General features: G+C 40.8%; 1 pseudogene; it reads right to left on the reverse strand.

The window, feature by feature from the left end:
• Window positions 1–14771, reverse strand: part of LOC127630950 (double C2-like domain-containing protein beta) — a 67381-nt pseudogene extending 52610 nt beyond the window's left edge.
• Between the last annotated feature and the right edge of the window lie 4664 nt (window positions 14772–19435).

A 19435-nucleotide genomic window follows, 5' to 3' on the forward strand; every position in this document is an offset into this window, starting at 1 on the left:
ACTGGTTTATTTCTCTCGATCTGAAAGATGCATACTTTCAGATTCAGATAAATCCCCGCCACAGGCCATTCTTGAGATTCGCCTCGACGGCCAGGTTTATCAATACACCGCCCTCCCGCTCGCCTGTCCTTAGCACCTCGCACTTTCACGAGCGCATGGATGCGGCGCCGCACCCCTGTGGAGTCAGGGTTTGCGAATTTTGAACTATTTGGACGACTGGCTGATTATGGCACAGTCACATATGGAGCTTCTGTCTCACAGAGCAGTTCTCCTCAGCCATCTGAACAGTTTGGGTCTTGCAGTCAATTGGACCAAGAGCTCACTACAGCCCAGTCAGACAATTTCCTTCCTTGGAATAGAACTAGACTCTGTGGCAATGACGGCTCGCTTATCTACACAGCAGCGCCGTGTTCAGCTGACTAGCCGCATCTTTTCAGATGAACAGCCTCACGCTCTGAAGAAATTCCAGAGAGTGCTAGGTTACATGGCCTCAGCCGCAGCAGTACTTCAGCTGGGTTTACTGCACATGCTCCGCTTCAGCATTGGCTAAACACCGCTGCCTCGCCGGGCTTGGGCCACAGGCCGCCAGCCCATCAAGGTGACTCAGACCTGTATATCAGCTCTGCAGCCCTGGACAGTGGCCTAATGGTATCAGCGGGAGTGACAATGGGAGCTGTATCTCGCCGAAAGTCATCTCGACAGACGCGCCCAACATGGGTTGGGGCGCGGTCCGCGAGGGCTCTCCGGTTTCGGCCTATGGTCAGTTCAGGAAAAGCTCCTTCACATAAATTGTCTGGAAATGATAGCGGTCGAGCACGCCGCGCGCTTTCTCCCGGTCATTCAGGGTCACCACGCCCTGGTCCGCTCGACAACAGATCTGTGGTATCCTACCTAAACCGCCAGGGCGGTGTCAGATCCAGGAACCTCTTCCATCTGATCTAAACGCATACTGAGTTGGTCCCAGTGCCACCTGCGCCGCTGAGGGCGACGCGACGCGCCAGGCCACCTGAACGACGGCCCGACAGACTGTCCAGAGACAATATTCCCCAGGGAATGGTCCCTGCACACTCAAACAGTCCAGACGCTATGGCACCTATTCGGCAGAGCAGAGATAGACCTCTTTGCGCCCAAAGAGAACTCTCACTGCCCAATATTTTTCTCGAAAGCGAGGACGCGCTGGCCCAGGACTGGCCCAGACGCCCGCTTTACGCCTTCCCTCCCGCCTCGCTATTGCCACAGGTAATGCAGAGGATCAGGGAACGCGCCACTCGGTGCTCCTCATAGCCCCGCGTTGGGAGAATCAGACATGGTTCCCGGAGCTTACGCAGCTGTCACTGACAGCCGCGGGCCCATCCCAGTGAGAGCAGATCTCCTCTCTCAAGCTCAGCGGCACAATCTGGCATCCCCACCCAGAGCGCTGGGCTGCATGCGTGAGTGATCAACGACTACCCGTCGCTCTGCCAGAAGGAGTAATAAACACCATCATACACACTAGAGCCCCTTCCACGAGAAGACTCTATGCGCCAAAATGGTCTGTGTTCTCAAAATGGTGCACCGACAGAGACCTGGACCCGCGGACATGTGGGGTGTCGCCGCTGCTCAGATTCCTACAAGAGCTGCTGGATAAGGGCAGATCCCCATCCACGCCAAAGTGTATGTGGCGGCCGCTGCGGCGCTTCGCTGAACCCCTGCACGGCCAGTCATGGGGTAAAACGAGCTGGTCATCCGCTTCCTCAGGGGAGCTAGAAGGATGAACCCCCCGCTCCCATCGGTTCCTATCTGGGATCTTTCTATAGTTCTCGAAACTATGAAAGCCCCCTTTCGAACCACTTCAATCCGTGGATTTGAAATACCTTTCACTCAAAACCGCTTTTCTGACTGCCCTGTCATCAGTCAAACGTGTGGGAGACCTTCACGCCGCTGTCTGTCAGCGCTGCGTGTCTTGAGTTTGGACCAAGTGACTCCAAGGTCATTTTAAAGCCTAGACACGGCTATGTTCCCAAGGTGATCGGTACTCTTTTCAGAGCACAGGTCATTTCCCTATCGGCGCTACCAACACCCGATAGCTGAACGCGACGCCAATCTCCTTTGCCCGGTCAGAGCACTGAGATTGTATACTGCGCGCCCGCCGCGTTCAGACGCTCTGAGCAGATTTTTGTTTCGCTCGAGGGCGCACCAAAGGTCTCGCCCTCGAAAGAGACACTATCTAGATGGATAGTGGACACTATTGATGCTGCATACGCGCCAAAGATCTGCCATGCCCGCTGGGCATTAGGGCTCACTCCACTAGAGGCATGGCATCCTCGTGGGCATGGTCCAGCTGGATTTCCATTCACGACATATGTGTGGCAGCGGATGGACTTCCTCCACCTTTGTCAGATTTTACAATATGGAAGTGCCGCTCTGCAGGCAAAATTACTAGCGGTTTAATACGCTACAGCTCCCCTGGTGAGCTGCACTGATGGGTCACATTCCACACAGACCGCACCGCCGCCTGTCGCTCCCTTCCCACTATGTGCTTATGTATTACACAATCAATGACCCGCATTCTTGCCGGCCAAATATTATTTCCCCACTCATAAGGGCTCCCCGGTCCCCCTTAATTCCCTGGGGCTCATACAGTGGATGCTTGGCGCGACGGCGCTGACAATGGGTTCCCGTGAGCGTAAGCTAGCTTACGCAATACGAGAGAACCTCTCGTAAGAGAACGTATCGGTTACCTAACGTAACCTCGGTTCTCTCTAGATGAGGGAACGAGTATTGCGTAGCCAGCCGTGCTCGCGCCACCAGCTTACTTTTCGCTTCAGTCAATGAAAACCAGGGTTCCAGCCTACGTAACTACGCTTATATGCACTCTAGTCACGCCCATTTTGGCGGGCTTTGATGCAGTGAGCGCGCGGACGCCTCTCATTGGATGCGAGTTCGCCCAAGCTCGTCTATAGGCTGCAGCAGTTGCCGCAGAGCAACCTATGAGCTCACTAGATAGCCCGCTCAAGGTCTGCAGCCGCCGCGACTGCGCTGATAATGGATACAAAAATTAAGGATAATTTTTGGCTTCAATATCTCAGAAAAGATGAATCTTTCCCGTAGCGTAAGCTAGCTTACGCAATACTCGTTCCCTCATCTAGAGAGAACCGAGGTTACGTTAGGTAACCGATACGTTTTCAATGCTTTGGAGTTGTTGGAGGTACAAAGAGTATTTAAATAATATTTCAAGTCTTTACAAAAAAGTGCAAATAGGGGCTTTATAGACATAAATTTACACTTATGTATAAAAAACTTGACAAGAAAAATAAACAGATTAATCAGAAAATATTAACTTAAGTTATCAAAACTGTGAAAACCAAATAAAACGTCTTTATATAGCAAAGAAAAACTAGTTAAAATAGAGGTACGTAAAAACAAACAAAGTTTCTCCCAAATACTACAGCGTGGACACATTCCCAAAAAAGGTGAGGGGCAGATTCATCTACAGCATTACAGAAGGAGCAAAGTGGATCTATTTCAGGGAGCATGTTTCTTAAATAAAGATTGACTGGGTAAAAACGGTGTAACAGTTTAAAGGACACCTCCTTAACCTTGTTGGTAATTAAATATGTATGAGGTAAAGACCGTACGACCTGTGTCAGACATGCTTGTGTCGCGTCTCGGGTGTGTTGCTTCATAAAAATAAAATCTTTAGGTCACTGTGTCGAGTTAAATATAGTTTAATACTCAATCTTTAAACACATCTTGAGATCCCTTAGTTCGCATTTGCGCTCCTTCAAGTGTTTTGAAAGCAAGAACATGCGCATTCAGAAATGGTTTTCGTCTTGCCCTTTAAAGGGTATAGGGTGAGCTGCCAAAAATCCTTCCAATTTAACTTTAGGTAACATTGTTCTCAAAGTGCTGGATTATTTGCTGAAGCATTTATTGGAAAATTGACAAGTCTCAAATGATCCTTGCTCTTGAAGGACTAGGCTGTTTTTGGAGACTCCTTATATACTATGACACGATTGCCTCACCTGTTTAACATCTGTTTCACATTGCCTTGTTATTTGAACTAGTCAAATTGTTATTAGTCTTAACAACAACAATGAAAATCACAAGGTAAAACATCATATAATATTTAGTTGTAATGTTTTCAATATAGCAAAGGGTGAATATGATTTACAAATCACTTTATTAGCATTTTTCATACGGTCCCAACTTTTTCGGAATTGGGGATGGATGGATAGATGTACAGATTTTGAAGTTTTGGAAGGAAATTGCTATTTTAATTCACCAAAGTGGCATTCAACTGATCACAAAGTATAGTCGGTAAATTACTGATGTAAAAAAATCAGCACCATCACTATTTGAAAAAGTAATTTTTTATCAAATCTAGACAGGCCCCATTTCCTGCAGTCATTACTCCAACAACTTATCCTTGAGTAATCGTGCTAAATTCTAATTTGGTACTAGAAAATCACTAGCCATTATTTTCAAACACAGTTGAAAGATATTTGGTTCATTCAATGAAGCTTCACATTGTCTTTGTGTTTGTTTTTGAGTTGCCACAGTATGCAATAGACTGGCATGTCTTAAGGTCAAAAATGGCATAAAAGAAACAGTTTTCTCTAGAAACTTGAAAGCCAATCATTGTTTTGACGTTTGAATGCTTGAAATTGACAAAAAACTGAAGATTTCATACAAAGGTGTACTCTACAGTCTTCAAAGACAAAGGACAACTGGCTCTAACAAGGACAGAAAGAGATATGGAAGACCAGATGTACAACTAAACAAGAGGATAAGTACATCAGAAGAAAGAAAACCATACATCTGGAATGGTATGAGCATGAGCAAATGATGAGGTAATTTTAATTTTTTGGTGAACTAACCCTTTTATTAAATAATTATCACTTTTTTACAACTAACACTGAAAGTATGTTAGATGAAAATATTTTCAAAAACTTTTCACAAATTAAAAAACAAAACAAAAAAGTTTCTATAACAAACAGCATTTGTGCTAGCACGGTAGTTGATTCAACTGAAGTATATGACATAAATGGTGCAGCATGTCCACTTATGTTTTCTTTATGTGTGGCATCTGTCTGACGGAGGGCGTACGGTGTACACTTCCATCACCTCTGGCTCACACACCTTTTAAAAGCCTGGAGGTGTCTGTAACCCTTGTGGTCGATAATTACCAGGCTGGCACATGGCAGCATACGCAAGATGTGACGTTTCTTACTTTCTCTCTCTCTGCCTCTCGTTTATACACGCTTCTCTGTTGACGTGAGTCGTATAACAATCCGCACTGTTTCCATGACAACCACCTGCTGCTGTTCCCCCTCTTCTGTCTCTCTCCTTTTCCATCTCTCCCTCCTTTCCAGCACTCAAGCTGTGTTGGTATTCCAAGGTCAAAAAGGGTCATGAGGTGACAGACAGAGAGATAGTGGCAGAGATTTGGATGAAAGAGAGAGACCGTAAGAGGACAATGAAGAGTAAAAACCACTGGAGACAGGACAGGACAAGTCACTTCTGGTGTCTCAGTCATCTCAGAGCTTCCTGTCTGTGCTTGCCTTGCTTTAAACAGATTAGAGTGCCGTGCCTTCATTACATGCAGTGAAAATGAAAGGAAATTAAAGAGAGAATAATTCACCACCAAGAGCTGGAGCGTTCATTAAATATTCGTAACAGAATACTAGCTTAACCCTTACTGAATACTGTGCAGTATATACTGTATACTGCTTACTATTTTTTTAAATAAATGGAAGAGTAGGCATTGCTATATGTATTGTAAATATTTCAATAAGTTGCATTCAAGTTATAATCTTGGACCTAAACAGTTAATTTGCATTTTCAATCTTTTTACTTGGTGTAAAAAAAGTCTTAAAGAGTTCTTAAAGGTTATTTCTTCTGTGGAGCACACATAGGAGATATTAGGCAGAATAACAGCCTCATTCACCATTCACTTTCATTGAATGGAAAAAAGATGTAATGAAAGAGAATGGTGAGTAAGGGGCCTATCACACCAAATGTGTTATTGTGTCTGTCTGCACTCTTTTTCCATTGTTTTTCTATGTAAACGCATGCTAGTCCCATCTCGAGACACCTGCGCTCTTTTTTAGCACAAGAACGTTTCTGTCTTAACGACCCCTAAGGCTGTCATTCTGCCTAATATATTTTTTATGTGTTTCACAGTAGAAAGAATGTCATATGGGTTTGGAACATGAGGGTGTGTAAATGATGACAGAATTCCTTTTTTTGCGTGAACTATCGCTTTAAGAGAGAGAGAGAATAATTCATCACCAATAGCTAGAACGCTCACTAAATGTACCAGTTTCATCCACATGTTCTCTGTATGAACAGCTCCAGTGCTCACAGGCAGCCCTGCCTTCCATGTAAGCGCAACTCATGCCTGTGTGTCGTGTGGAATGCACGTGTTAATGTGTGTGGGTGCATCAGGCAATCGTAAGCAACTTCTGCTGATGGTGCAGCGAGAGTTGAACCATGCTGTGTGCATGGTGGCATGTTTGTGTGCGAGAAGGTTGCAGTGACCTTGCTTGCTCCAGGCAGGAGGTGGAGTTTCACATATGGATCAGCCAGTCCATTGGAATCCATGGCCTTTAGTCCCTGTGGACACAAACAAACACACAAAAGCACATAGACTTTATGTCACATGCAATGTACACACATGTCCTGATGGGGTGATAGGTTGATAGATCATATATCCTTCAAGGCATATAAACACTCAAAGATGGATATAATATCTTGATTTGTATACTGTAGGCTGACAAAAGTGACATTAGAGTCAAAACTGTAACATTACTGTTTTTTGCTAAAGGTAAACTATGGATTAAAATGGTGTTCGTGCTGTGAGCATTAAAAAATGTTATGGAATGGTATGGAGAAAAAATTCCAACTCCCTGAAAGATATCACTGAAATAAGTGTACAAAAATAACTCCCAGTTCTCTGTGACAGCACTAGACTTTGAAAACAGCAAACAAAATTATAACTGCAGGCATCAAACACATTCTTTGATCAGCCAATCAGAAGACTTTGAAGTGCTTTCTGCCTGTCAGTCATTTTGGGCTATTGTACAAAGGGACCATGGCTAAAATCGCTAACAGCACCTTTCAAGCTGCAGTACATAAGATTACTTTGGTAACAACTAACAAAATTGTATTTTTGAGTGAGTACATAAAACATCCATGTTAAAAACCCTGTCCTTGTCTTAACCCATTTAACCTATTGTAGGTGAGCCTACAAAAATGATTTATATTTAGAGCTGTCAGGATGGGTTTGGCGGGAAATCGCGGGCAAACGTCATTCATCCTTGCGTGTTTACGTCAAATCATCAACATGAATAGAACTTAGTCTCATGACTACAGTTTTATTCATAAATATTGTATCTCAGAGTCCTCAAACCATGAGATTCATCCACGTAGAAGAGCAGTGCTGAAACACAACTCACATAAAATGTTCCTCCACAAGTAACTTACAGATTTATGCTTTAAACGCTAAAGGGGCAAAAAGTTACATAGTGTCACTTTAAATGCAAGTGAAGATACATTTTGCTTTGAGAAGCACAGTTTTCTTTCAGAGACATTTCCTATTGAAATCTTGTCCTAACTCAAGCCAATAAACTAAAGTTTACATCACAACCCAGCAAAATCAAGTGGTCAGGTTTTGGCTGTTTAGCTTCGGCAGTTAGCTTTCACTGGGTAGATGCAGTAACTACATCAATACGTTGGTAAAAACGCTGTGTTTATCCATTAACAACCAATTGTACAAAATGTCATGTATTTTTAATTTAATTCTGTGTAAACTTAACGAAAGGCTAAATTTTGTTTTGGAACAGACCCATTAAATGTCATGGATCAATATTTACGAAGTAATCACTTGTTTTGTGAAGGGGTCTAAAAATGAAAATTTTGCCTATGATTTTGAAGCAAAACTATGGGTAAAAAAAAAAACATAGAAAGGTGTCATCATCATTATTTTTCAAAGATAGTTATTACATTATGTAGAGTCCAAAAATAGAGAGAAAAAATAACCCCCACAAACACTTTTTTGTGTCGTTTTTCCAAAGTTAGAATGACCTAAATTCTTTATTAAAGATATCTTAATCTCCTTTCAGATTCTGGGACAGAACAAACTTTCCTTTTTTGCCTCTTCATATTTAAGGCTCTATATGGTTATATGCAAGACATATGGGGCTCTTAATGTGGGTCCATGTCCAAATGTTCCCCATTTTAAATGGTTAAAAACCAAATGTGGGTCCCATGGTATGAAGCTTGTCCAAAAAAAACAAAATTAAAATAGGCTTCATTTCTGAAATTTGGTTGATTTGACACTGAATAAACCAACAGGTGACATAAATTAAAGAAGAAAAAAAATTATATTATAGTAGAAACAGCTTCAAATAGACAACTGCACATTGTGTCGCATAAGTGCACAGTTTGAAATAGACAAGCGCATAGTTTAAGTGCACAGTGTGAATAGCGTATCGTTTGGGACACTGTGTGTGTGTGTGTGTGTGTGTGTGTGTGTGTGTGTGTGTGTGTGTGTGTGTGTGTGTAAGTACCTACCTTGGCCTTGTGGATGGTGCAGTGCAAGCAGTTATTTTCCTGGTCAAACAGCAAATTGAACTCAAGAGTTCCCAGGTAAGCTGCAAAAAACAAAAGAATAACTTACACACATTTGGAAAATAATAATAATAATAATAAATGCAGCAGATAACAACACAAACGACTTAACCGGGAATCAGTCTTGCCAGTTAAGACCTAATCAAGGCTCAGTAGAAAGGGACTTGTAGTGTTTATGCACCATTACAGAGACTAATGAAGTATTTATTACTCAGATCGCGTACCTCAGCACACACACACACACAAAACAATCAATACCAAACAGTATGAGGAGCCAGTGGCCAATGGGAAGTACTCATGCTTCATTGGCAGCTTACGGGTGAATAAAATCAGTTAATCCAACAAAAAGGATGCAGAATGGAATTTCAGTGGATTCATATACATGGGGTGTTATGTAATAGAGAAGCATGTTCTTATGTGAAGAAAGAAGGTGATTGGGTATCAAAGGGGTGGTGTGGTCTAGTGTTAACAATCTGGGTTAGTACCGTAAAAGATGTGAAGCCCACAAGGCCTGATTCATGTTCTGTCACTGTTGTGTCCTTGATTAAAGCTCCATGTTTTTTTCCAGAGGGATTGCCATTGTAATAACTGTATATAAATGTCAGTTACTTTGTATAAATCATCTGGAAAAGGATTACTTGGAGCAGACAAGAAGAGTAGGATATAGAAAATGAGAAAAACACATGTAAACAGGGGCATAATGAACCTATTTATTTATTTTCTCTTTTTGAGGGAGCACTAGTGGTAGTACCGGATCACTCGTGCCCTTTGCGAGATAAAAACATGACCGGGGGAAAACACTTTTTAAAAACATAGTAATTTATAAAAAAAATATTAGAACTTTTATTTAGCTTGCAAGGTTCGAATTCCAACCTGCCAAATTTAGACATGTCACAGCAAAAACTATTCTTTAATTAGTATTTGTTTTTGCTTGTTTTTCCGTAAAACTATCTTAACATCAATAAAACAAAATACATTTATTTGAGAAGCTAAATTTTCAGACAGTGTATCTTGAATGAAGATTATTTTTCTTTCCTCATTAGAAGGAAAAAATTCTGAACACTACCATAGAACACACTACTGCACCACAATAAAAACCCATTAGCAAATAGTTTGTGACGGGGTGGAGGGCGGGGCCGGACGGTGATTCTACACACCCGGTCCCTTATCAGGCTAATCAAGCCTCTAAGAGGTATAAAGGCCAACTGCGGAAGATGGTGCGGGAGAGAGAGATTGTTTACGGCATATCTGTCGTGTGTGTTTGTATCTTTTGTTTAAGTTTCTCATTAAACTATTATTTATATAGTCAAACCGGTTCTCGCCTCCTCCTTGCCCATCTAAATCCCTTTACACTGGTGCCGAAACCCGGGAGGGAGGAGGGATGCCTGTCGTGGAGTCCTTGACACTGCCGTCCACCCAGGGGGGCGCCGCTGCCATCCACCGGGGGATGGAGTAGCCCGACCGCCTGGACGCAGTGAACGGGGTGGAGGAGAGCCCTGCCATCCCCCAGAAATGCAGAGGATGGAAGTGACTCCCCGACCGCCTGGAGCGGTAGGGCCGCTGCCAGGGGCGGAGGAGTGTCCCCACGAGTCGCCGTGAACGCGGAGGGGCGTTCTGTCTGCCGGGGGTCGTGGGACTGACTCTGGTCCGCCTGGGGAGGAGCGGCTGTCATCCACCTGAGAGGGTGGAGGAGTGATCGAGGACCATGCGACGGGGTGTCAGAGAACCGGCGAGTAAGCATGATAAGGGACCGGGTGTGTAGAATCACCATCCGGCCCCGCCCTCCACCCGTGTCACATAGTTGTTTCTTCTTTTAATCATAAACCTCACTAAATGTTTTTATATTTATGCCTAGAATGGAGTAAGAATGGAAAATTGAATGAGGAAAAAAAACCTTACCAGTATTTCAAGAAAAACTCACAATTTTGCTTTCAGTAAATGTATCAGGTAATGGCAAGTAAATGTCAAATCTTGTAAAGTAAATCTTGGCTTGAGCATGTTTACCAAAAATGTATTTATTTTTTTTCCCCAAGTAAATTCAGCATGAGGCTTCTGTGTGTAACCCACCCAAAGGAATGCCAAAAGCGAAAAAGTCACTACTGCCGAGACAAACTCACTGTCATCGTCATCTGAGTCGGCAAACTCTCCATTCTCATCTTGCTGTCTCTCCCTCTTGCGGTCTTTCTCTACATCCCCGTCTCCATCCTTGTCTTTGTCCTTTAGAATTTGTTTCTCCCGGGGTGGAAGGGCGTGATAGGGTAATCATGGAAGCGAGGGAAGAAGTCAGAGATCTGCGGGATGGGGAGGATAGGGCCGGGACACACGTTGATAGCAAAGTGCTCCTGCATGGAGATCTTCACTGGGGAGGGAGGGGGAGGCACAGCAGGACTGGGGGGGCCCGCTGCGGAGGGAGGGATGGACAGGGAGGGGGAAGAAGAGGAGGGCGGAGGCAGGGGGAGATGGGAGGATGGGTTGTTGGGGGGAAAGTGGGAGTGGGGCGGAGGTGCTTTGGAGACGCTCATCGGGACCACTGGAAAAGACTGTGGTGGACAGAGAGAGACAGTTCTTTAAACATATTATAAAAAAATAATAATAATAAATACACAGTATATATACACAGTACTGAGCAAACGTTTTAGGCACTTGTGAAAAATGTTGCAGAGTGAGGATGTCTTCAAAAATAATGCCATAGTTAGTTTTCATTTATCAATTAACATCATACAAAATCCAGTAAACATAAAAAAGCCAAATCAATATTCGGTGTGACCACCTTTGCCTTTAAAACAGCACCAAAACTCCTAGTTACACCAGGACACAGTTTTTCTTGGTTGTTGGAAGATATGATGTTCTAAGCTTCTTGGAGAACTTGCCACTGTTCTTCTATCTGTTTAGACTGTCTCAGTTGCTTCTGTCTGTGTGAAATTGGCCAATAACAGGGTGGTTTCTGAGATTGAGTAATATTCAGCTGGTTATGTGATGAATCCCAAAGTATTCTTCGGTCAGAAGCTCGGCATTCGTGTACAGGACACGTGATGTAAATATCATCATCAATAGAGTGCTCAAGCACTGAACGCGCAGCAGGATTATTCTTGCGCCGGGTTCACACATCCTCCGTGGGTGGGGCATGAGCGAGGTGTGAGCGGCTCATTTCCGGCCATAGTATCAGATTACACCATTCACACGGCAAGCGTGAGTCATGAGGTGACGCATCCCAGAGGCGGAAGTGAGCGGATAATTTCACCGCTGAGCATATTTTTTCCACGTGTCTCACACGGAGCTCAGCGGCTTTGGGTGCAGTACAACACAAAAATTAGCAGATTATAGAAAAGACACAAAATCAAATAAAATGTATTCAAACTGAACCTATAGTACACTACAATTTATATGTCTGCATGCAAGTAAACTCAATAAAATAACTTAAAGGAAAGAATGAATAAACTGCCGGACCACTTCCCACTCTGTGTATATGATCAGAGTACAGTATAGACACAACATCAACCAATCACAACCAAGTGTGCTGATAAAGATAATGTGCACATGACTGTCCGCTGCTGCCCTTAAAGCAGCAATAAGAAGCGATAACTTTATTTTCTGCACAGAGGCGATACTGTTTCTCGTGGAAGAGACTCGGCCAATGTGAACGTCCAACGCAACCATGCCTCTCGCACCTTGCTAACGCCATTCTCACGGAGGATGTGTGAATAATTCGTAACTGCGTGTCTTTGAATGCTTAGAATGAGCATGCATCTGGAATTATTTGCATGAATTAGTGGATCCACAAGGTGGCAATACTCGCATATGAGCCAATGCTGTCACAAAGAAATGCTAGAAGAAGTAATCGCAGGTAAATAACAGGAGACAAAGGTAAAAACAAGAGCAGTGGATGTGCACGTCAAGAGCGGATGTGTGAGGAGGTCAGGAGATACCTGCATTTGTATAACTCGAGTCTGAAGGAATATAAAGACATCCTTATGGGTTTAAATTTCAGAGGGAAAATTGTCTGTCATCTCACAGCATTCATAACGCGCATGCACAAACTGCCTGTGTATGCACACACCATCAAATGGAGTATTTTTTGACAGGTTTGAGTACGACAAAATCCAAGTATACTTTGGGCTTAACATGACAGCCTCTGCCTTCTCCATGTAGAATAAAACAGCTTTTATAAGGTTAGTGATATGATTGGAGTCTCTTTTTGTAAGTAAAAGTCCTATGAATTTTCTCCATATGGACATTGATTATTAACGATAACTCATAATCCTGTAAACACACCTATCATAAGCACTGAGGTTGTTAATAAATGGTATATGCTTCTGAACTACACTTCACATGATCCTGAGGGGGAAAATCAACCAATCATGGCAAACAAAGTGTGCCAAAGAGCTCAACAGCGACAGCTCACTTGCATAAGAGTTGTTCTTCCTACACTCTCAAACTTCCTATATATGCATGTACAATATATCTGAATATTGTACAGTACACTTTTACTTATACTTATAATCAACAACTTTACAGTAATAGTTTTATAATTTCCATAACTTTTAAGTCAATTATATCATTTGCAATGCTTTATGGGATTCTAGTTCATGCCCTCAAGAAAAACTAACTACACATTCTTGTACCTTTGTCTTTTTGTCTTAGCTTATAATGTTGTGATTAGGGTTAGTGTTAGGTTAGGGTTAGAACTCTATTATGAATTACTTTAAGAAATCCCAAAAAAACACTTTTACATAGACCAATATGTAACCCCATAGAAACCAGCCAGAACACCCTAGAAACTGCACAACAACCTTGGCACCACTCACAACACATAAGCATTGAGTTTTGCACAGGTAAGCACCACTCAAACTTTCCTCAGAAAATTAAAAATCTAGTTTTATATTTATGTTCTGTGGTAAGTTTTACCACAGAATTCCAAAAAAAAAAAAAAAAAAAGACAATATTGTCATGCTGATTTTTGTCCTCAGCAGAAGTAAAATAAAACATTTGAGGGCACAAGTGAAATGGAAGAATCTGAAACAGTCCCTGATCCAGACAGATAAAGATGTTTGACAGACTCTCAGTCGATAATATCTTTAATTACCAGTTTTGATTACACCACCTCCTACAGGACACAGATATACTGTCTGTTTCTAACACACCACATCCTCTCCTGTCTCACACGTTCTTGTTTAACCTTTAGTTTTCAGTTCTTAATATGAACTACACAACCTAAAGAGCAAAAATATATAATATTGTTACAAGTCACAGAATTGTTTTCTTTTGTTTTGTATGATTTCTGGCAAAGCTACACTAATTAATTTTACAATAGTTATTACTTAATTTCAAATATTAAATATTACACAATGTCTCACACAAATGCTTCTGCTATTTTACTTTGCCTGTTGGATTAAAAATGAAGTGCTGCGCTGAAAAAGGCAGCTTACATCACAACAACACGTCACTATCTCAGTACTATTTGTGCTTTCTACACACACATACGGAAGACGTCGATATTATATGCGTGACACAGTTACTCTAATGCGTTCATACACACAGATAGTACACATCGTGTGACAAGTAAGATACAAAAACACTCTGTCACATGCACAATAAGGCTGTCAGGCTGAATCACAAACACACACACACACCAGTGGCCACAAACACAGAGACACATCGTTGTTAACATGCACATGCAGAGTTACAGAAGTGCAAATGAATTCAGCCACTACTGCACAACACACTTATAGTATAGAAATATGCTTAGGTAAATGTACACTCTCAGAAGGTTATATTCACCTGCATACAACCTGTATTCACTCACACTTAAAGAGGTGTACATGAATGTTATTGCCAACGTTTACACGTTCATACACGTACGTATACACATGCGTATGTCCGCATACTCTCTCTCTCTCACACACTAACAGGTGGTCAAGCTGATACACAAAACTGTATGTGAGTGGACAATAAGATAAAGGCACTTAAACACTCAAGACTCATATCCACACATACATTACACACGCACACCCACTCACCCAATGACAGTCTTCATCTGAAACTGTTCTCCACCTTGTCTTCACTCATGGTCTCTCTCACACACACTGAAAAGAAACCGCTGGTGCTTTGTATCAATATATCCTTTCTCGTTCTCCGCCCCTCTCTCACTCACATTCTCCCTCCCTCACTCCGATCCACTACTCACTCTCTCTCTCTCTCTCTCTCTCTCGCTCTCTCTCTCTCTCTCTCTCACACTCTCTGTCTTGCTCTCTTCCCCATTCCCTCTCTGCCTCGCTTGTTACGTTTTCTTTAAATTCTCTGAGCTCTTCATGCTCCGCGCTTACTGATCTGTCACTCACACAGTACACTGCTGAGATTTAATAATGAGAGGGTGTACTGAGAAGAGAGACAAATATATATAGAGAAAGACAGATAGAGGACAAATGAGACAAAGAATAAGCTATCAGTTATACAGATAAAGGGGATGAATGAATTGCAGAGAAATGGTCAAGTTAAAAGAGAAACATTTATTTTTACATTTTTTAGCTATTTTTTTCTTTGTCAAAGCCAGCATACTGTTATTGTACAAATTTGTATTATTATTATTATTATTATTATTATATATTTTTTTTAAACCTAAGCCCAAGACCAAAATTTCTAAATGTTACACCTCAAACAGATTCAAAGCTATAAGCACTCAACTTTGCACAAACCTACAGCCTGTTTTGACTCTGGTTTTTATATATTTTCTAACTGATCAGACTTATTGTTATCTCGTAGTTGACAATCAAATATCCCAAAATCTCCATAGAATTAAATTGAAAAATCTATCAAGCAAGCCTGTTGATTTTAGAGAGGATTGTTTACTAGGCAGCTGTTCAGGCTGGGAAACTAGCTGAGGACCAGCGGGGACAAACTGGTTCACTTGCTTAAACCTGCTAAGACTAGCAAACCGCTAAGGCTGGTTTAACATGCAACCACCCAAGACACATAAGCAACTATATAGCAACCACATAAAACAACCACTTACTGTAGCTTTTCACCAAATCCTTCTTCAACCCGTTCAAACTACTGTTTTGACAGTCTTACTGTCCCATGAAACATTTCCACCTTGTTAAGTGGTCAGTGTGTGTAATTATCTAATTGTGGAATCACCTAATTGCACTTCTCGTTGTTACATATGTCCATCAAGAAGAAAAATGATTGTGTACGTGCAAGAAAGAAGAAAAATGTTTAGTAAGGAAAAATATATATAATCCTTAGAACAGAAAAACTTTACAAAAACCTCTGTCATCATAGCCTTGCAGCAGCTCTATGGAAACAATACATATGTAAAAGGAGCATCATGGCAGTTTGTACGTGACCAGTTGGCACTGAGCTATGCTAGAGAAATATTCATATTTTACTGTTCTGCCTGCGCAGGATTTCTGTCAGAAAAATGTGTGCCATGAAACATTCTAAATATTCTTGTTGGTTGGTCCATTCTTAGCACAAAGCAATGTGTTTTTGTCAGATTACTTTATTGCATTGCTACTTTCAACCATACTGTACACCAAAACCATCCTTAAAGGAATATTCCGGGATCAATACAAGTTAAGCTTAATCGACAGCACTTATGGCATAATATTGATTACCACAAAATCATTTTGACTTGTCCGTCCTTTTCTTTAAAAAAAACACAAATCGAGTTGAAAGAGAGGCACTTCCAATGTAAGTGAATTGGGGCCAATTTTTGAACGTTAAAATACTCACTTTTTTAGAGTATAGCCACAAGACTACAATGTGTGTAAACTTGATTTTACTGTTATAACATCACTTATTATCCTTTTCTGTTTAAAGTTATAGCCAACTTTACAACTTCATTGCCATAACAATGTAATGTCATCAAACCCTAAAACGTCTATAAAAAAGACAATTTAAACAACTTTACATCTCAAACAATACATACGTTTTAATAGAAGAAATAATGTATGTGCTTTTATAAAATTATAAGCTTCACAGTTATGCCTTTAAACCCTAAGGTAAGATATTTTACTGGACCGATAGTTAGCCAGGTAGCTCTCCTAGTGTGGGAGTTCGTTAGATAGCGTTAGCCACTCTAATGGGGCATTTTATTATGGATTGTGGTACTGCAGTGCTCGATGTAATTTTTCGAGGAAAAATGCGAAAAAAATTTACTTAATGTTGGTAACAACGGTAAACTCTAAACCGGTTACTACCTTGGTTTATTTGCCTGCTAGCTAAGTTATAATAGTTTCCACTGTTTGACTTTATCTGATATGTCTAGCAATTGTTGTATGATGTTAGTGTTGCCTAACTTCTGTAATGTAATTTATTTTGAATCAATTGTTTTCATTAAGTCAAAACAACAGCGGAAGGTATGCTACTTACCTGCTAATAAGACATATTTTTCAGATATCCGTCTTTTTCTTCCTTTCATTATTTATTTATTTATTTGAGGGGAGGGAGCAAGTTTTGTTGTTGTTAGAGACATTCGCTCTGATACGTTAATCATCTGTATCCATGGTTACAAGTTTACAACCCAGAAGTGCAGAGTGAAGCCCGACTGACGAAATTACCAAAACAATGTTCCTCCGCAAGTAACTTTCAGTTTTATGCTTCAAACACTAGAGGGCCAGAAGTTACATTGTGTAGCTTAAAAGGAAGGATGATTCGAAATACATTTTTGTGGTAATCCACATTATGCCACAAATGCTGTCGATAGAGCTTAACTTGTATTGAACCTGGAATATTCCTTTATGTTCAGTAAAGAGTTAAAATCAATTTACTCACCTTCGTGATGTAACAAACCTGTATGGCCTTTTTGTGGAACACAAAAGGAGATAGGTATCAAAATGTCCTAGCTGCTCTTTTCTGTAAAACGAAAGTGTATTTTATACTGCCAAGAGCCAGAAAAGACAAAAAAACATAATGAAAGCAGTCCAAATGACCTGTGAGCTATATTCCAAGTCTTCTGAAGCCATTCAATATATTTGTGCGAAGAACGTTATCGAAATACTTTTATAGGGTTGATTTTTATTTAAATATTTTATAAAACTTTTTGTGTCCTTTTAAAGCTTGACAGTATAAATCATCATACACGTTTGTTGTATGGCAAAGAGCAGCTTAGACATTCTGTAAAATATCTTATTTTATACACCACCAAAAAAATAAGTTAATTATGGCAGAACTTACATTTTGGGGTGGAATTTTCCTTTAGGCTGTTTACAACTGGTCTTCCTCCTTGTTATTTAAGGCTTGGCTTATGAAATGTCTTTGTACAAAAAAATTGAAAGTCCAGAACGAACTCTACCTAACATTTTACAATGACTTGGGCAAGCACAAACCTTTTACAGACATGTTGAAGGACTTAAGGAGTTGCTTTGGGGATCTTGTTAAGAGATTTTTCACTGATCAGTTCTGACAGTTGTGCTCAAATGTGGATATTACATTCAAGAAATATTTCCAGTGTATAATTCACAGGACTTTTTATTTGGAATTACCACAGTATATGAAAATCAACCATATTACAGATGAGGCTAGCATGAGTCCTTAGTGAAGATGGAGAGTGTGAATTTTTTACTTTATTTAAGTCCCAGATGTGATAATTCTTGGCTTTGTTTGGTTTGCAGTCTTGCTGAAGTGCAAAAACAAACTCAGCCAGGTTCTGTTGAACCCCTTAAGAAATCATGGTAAATTCACAGAAGGGAAAGGGGAGGAAAAGATGACGCCAAGCAGCTGTGCCAAAAATGGAAAAACCTCACAAAGAGTTGAAAGCTAGTGAAATGAGCGATATCCAAAACCTTCTATTTTTACTTTTAGGGCAAGCTTCAATTTGTGCAATGCTAATGTTGAATTAGCAATTTGTCTGCAAAAATAATTAGCAATTAGTGAAACGCTTTGTGCTGCTTTTGTGCTGAACCAGTGAGCTGAAGGTCACCTTGTCACATGAAGGTCAACCTTCACAATTTTAGTGTAATTGCTCAATGGGCTATGTCTAGACACATGACACTGGAACTGTAACATTGACATTAGAACATACATCTGTATGAAAGATAGGAAGAATTTGGAAACCTGTCCCTGAAATCCCTAGCATATAATTAATGCTTAAGAATGACTCATATCGCAAATCCCCACAGTGCATTGATGAATGCACATACATAAATACAAAATAATAGAGCATGTTAATAATGCATTGCGTATGAATTTCTATATTTGTAGCCTGACGTAAAAAAGGCACGCAATGAAGGATAAATCTAATGAAAGAAAAGGTTTGTTGGTTGTTGAAATCTGTTTGTAATTTATATTTAGTGCATATTAGTCAGTATTCACAGAATATGTTAAACTAAGGAGGGTCAATGAGGATGCTAGATAGATCCACAAACGCAAAAAGATAAAGATGGCTCTTTCTTACATGATAAGGTAATAATCACTGCCTGATACACGAGTTCAAATAACCTGTCATCCTCCATTACAAACACAATGGCAAAGTATCTGCATTAGCATGGGACACTGAAAGAATTCACCTTGATTTACATACACAGTCTGAGATATGTTCGCACACAGATGTATTTATCTCTGTTCTCATGGTACACTGGGAATAGATGGATGCTCTACAGTTGCCCTTGTGCATAATTCTTTACCCTGAAAAATACAGACTTTCCAGCTCTCTTCTCAGCAACTGATCCTAATGAACTGGTTAAATATTCTATATTTTAAAGACAAAGACTTTACAGTTTTGCTTATAAGTTTACATACACATTGAAAAATCTGAAAGACACATATATTTGTTAATATAACCCAGTGGTAAATCACCAGCATATGCTGTGTTTTGGATGCTGGT

This window comes from Xyrauchen texanus, chromosome 37 (assembly GCF_025860055.1).
Source record: "Xyrauchen texanus isolate HMW12.3.18 chromosome 37, RBS_HiC_50CHRs, whole genome shotgun sequence".
Lineage (NCBI taxonomy): Eukaryota > Metazoa > Chordata > Actinopteri > Cypriniformes > Catostomidae > Xyrauchen > Xyrauchen texanus.